At 43.2% G+C, this 3,506-nt stretch overlaps 1 pseudogene; it reads right to left on the bottom strand.

The window, feature by feature from the left end:
* Positions 1–2,305: 2,305 nt before the first annotated feature.
* LOC134352372 (sin3 histone deacetylase corepressor complex component SDS3-like) lies at positions 2,306–3,243 on the bottom strand (annotated as a pseudogene).
* Between the last annotated feature and the right edge of the window lie 263 nt (positions 3,244–3,506).

Here is a 3,506-nt window from a genome sequence, read left to right as displayed (position 1 = left end):
AAGGTTGGGGGTGTTGTGGATAGTGTGGAGGGCTGTCAGAGGTTACAGCGGGACATTGATAGGATGCAAAACTGGGCTGAGAAGTGGCAGATAGAGTTCAATCCAGATAAGTGTGAGGTGGTTCATTTTGGTAGGTCAAATATGATGGTAGAATATAGTATTAATGGTAAGACTCTTGGCAGTGTGGAGGATCAGAGGGATCTTGGGGTCTGAGTCCATAGAACACTCAAAGCTGCTGCGCAGGTTGACTCTGTGGTTAAGAAGGCATACGGTGTATTGATGTTCATCAATCATGGCATTGAGTTTAGGAGCCAAGAGGTAATGTTACAGCTATATGGGACCCTGGTCAGACCCCACTTGGAGTACTGCGCTCAGTTCTGGTCACCTCACCACAGGAAGGATGTGGAAACTATAGAAAGGGTGCAGAGGAGATTTACAAAGATGTCGCCTGGATTGGGGAGCATACCTTATGAGAATAGGTTGAGTGAACTCGGCCTTTCTTTCTTGGAGCGACGGAGGATGAGAGGTGACCTGATAGATGATAACATGATGAGGGGCATTGATCGTGTGGATAGTCGGAGGCTTTTTCCCAGGGCTGAAATGGCTAACACGAGAGGACAGGTTTAAGGTGCTTGGGAGTAGGTACAGAGGAGATATCAGGTGTAAGGTTTTTACGCAGGGAGTGGTGAGAGCATGGAATGGGCTGCCGACGACTGTGGTGGAGGCGGATATGATAGGGTTCTTTAAGAGACTCTTGGAAAGGTACATGGAGCTTAGAAAAATAGAGGGCTATGTGTAACCCTAGGTAATTTCTAAAGTAAGTACATGTTTGGCACAGCATTATAGGCTGAAGGGCCTGTATTGCGCTGTAGGTTTTCTATGTTTCTATGTTGTTGTGTATGTGGTCTGACTACACAACAATGCTATTAATAAAAATGCTGGAGATGGGAGCTATGTTTCATGTTTCTTTACTGGCAGAATCCGAACTTTAACACACAGGTCCAGATCAATACGTGCCAAATAGCGCATTCAATGACGTGTTACTAAAACATAAAGTAGTCCCTTAATATACTGTAGGCTATACACTACACTCCTCCCCTTTTACTTTAAAACTTTCAGGGATCAGGGAAAGTAGATAGTGTAGAGGATTGTCACAGATTGCAGAGAGACATTGATAGGATGCAGAAGTGGGCTGAGAAGTGGCGGATGGAGTTCAACCCGGAGAAGTGTGAGGTGGTGGACTTCGGAAGGACAAACTCCAAGGCAGAGTACAAAGGAAATGGCAGGATACTTGGTAGTGTGGAGGAGCAGAGGGATCGGGGGTACATGTCCCACAGATCCCTGAAAGTTGCCTCACAGGTAAATAGGGTAGTTAAGAAAGCTTATGGGGTGTTAGCTTTCATAAGTCGAGGGATAGAGTTTAAGAGTCGCGATGTAATAATGCAGCTCTATAAAACTCTGGTTAGGCCACACTTGGAGTACTGTGTCCAGTTCTGCTTGCCTCACTATAGGAAGGATGTGGAAGCATTGGAAAGGGTACAGAGGAGATTTACCAGGATGCTGCCTGGTTTAGAGAGTATGGATTATGATCAGAGATTAAGGGAGCTAGGGCTTTACTCTTTGGAGAGAAGGAGGATGAGAGGAGACATGATAGAGGTGTACAAGATAATAAGAGGAATAGATAGAGTGGATAGCCAGCACCTCTTCCCCAGGGCACCACTGCTCAATACAAGAGGACACGGCTTTAAGGTAAGGGGTGGGAAATTCAAGGGGGATATTAGAGGAAGGTTTTTTACTCAAAGAGTGGTTGGTGCGTGGAATGCACTGCCTGAGTCAGTGGTGGAGGCAGATACACTCGTGAAGTTTAAGAGACTACTAGACAGGTATATGGAGGAATTTAAGGTGGGGGCTCATATGGGAGGCAGGGTTTGAGGGTCGGCACAACATTGTGGGCCTAAGGGCCTGTATTGTGCTGTACTGTTCTATGTTCTGTTAATAGTGTATCAACTTTTTTTTTACTAGGGAACTATGCTAAACACGTTTACCTTTAACATACAAACGCCTTCCATTTGTTTACTTAGTAACTTAATAATATCAAATTATAACAAGCCTTTTTTTTCATTTGGTCTATGACCCATTTATAACTCAAGTCTCTCGGGGGGGGGGGGGGTCTTCTCTGCCTCTCCAGATAACATCTGTCAAAAACTTATTTGCTTTAATACAGATTTCCATATAAAAGTCATGAAAAGTTGACCTCTGAGCATAGGGAGTTAAAAAGATGTGCGCCTCCAACTTGCTAAGAGTTCTAGGCAGCAGATTGCCTCCATATAATGAAGACTTCTCTGTGCAGTTGTCCCCTAGAGATATATGCATCTTTGTGCTATCACTTGTCTTCCTTACCCATATCTCATTTGTTCCAACTGAGCTAATTACACAGCCAATTTTCGCATTCTCCTTAGATTCCAAATAGATAGCCTGACCTTTATAATACCATCTCTTATTGTAATATAACTTTCCATCTTCTATTCGTGCTTCATATCTTTGTGCTGGTGATTCAGCAGTAGTGCTGGGAAGATGCTCAGGAGAAGATGAAGATGCTGGTCTTTTTGGAGATTTAAACGTATTGAGAATTTGTAGATCTTCCATTATCTGTTCATCTGTTAACAAGTAATTTAACTGCGCAGGTGTAGGTTTTCATCTTTTGTCTGTAATTGGAACAGGGTTATGAGGTCTCCTCCTTAGTTTCCTAGTCATTATTGGCTTTACCTCCATAGAATCTCCTGTGAGTTCCATTGTTAGCCTCTCACTCTCAATCATCTTTTTGTTTTCTTCTAACTCAATCTTTTTATCTTCAAATTCCTTCACTGCCGCTTTCTTCTCTTTAATATAATTCCTTTCCACTTGTTCTGTCTCCAGTTGCAGAAAAAGCTCTGCATTTCGTATTTTTTCCTTGTATTGTTGATTTAGTTTCTTCATCCTTTTCTGATATTCCTGCAAAGTACCTTCCTGTAACTGCTGTAGCTGTCTTTTGAGAGATGTCAATTTCTCCTGGTACATCTGCTCTTTTACTTCCAGGTATTCTTCATCATTCTGCTTATTGGCAATATCTGTCTCACTTGCATCCTTTGTATCTTCATCCAAGTTGTGGCCACGGATACTGCATTCGTCCTCATCAACAACGCTGTCTAGCTCCTCCTCATCATTGTAATAGTCGACAATGGGTGAGAGGAGAGCTGCAGACATACTCCCCGCTGAGCTGCCCTCCTTTGTTGATGCATCCAGTGCCTTGATGGTGTGCCAATCCAACTGGATTTTCCTGAGCCATTCATGTCCCAGCAACGGTGGTCCTCCATTTTTTCAGTACCTAGAGGTTCAGCTGCTGTGTTTTGTCTCCGTAGGTCACTGTCACTTTAACTTTACCTTTGGGATGCACTTTCTGTCCTGTGTAAGTCTTTAGCAGTAGTTTAGTTCGTTACAGAGGTATGTGAGAAAACAGTTGTTTATAG

The sequence above is a fragment of the Mobula hypostoma genome, chromosome 9 (assembly GCF_963921235.1).
Source record: "Mobula hypostoma chromosome 9, sMobHyp1.1, whole genome shotgun sequence".
NCBI lineage: Eukaryota > Metazoa > Chordata > Chondrichthyes > Myliobatiformes > Myliobatidae > Mobula > Mobula hypostoma.
This window is presented reverse-complemented; position numbering and strand designations above follow the sequence as displayed.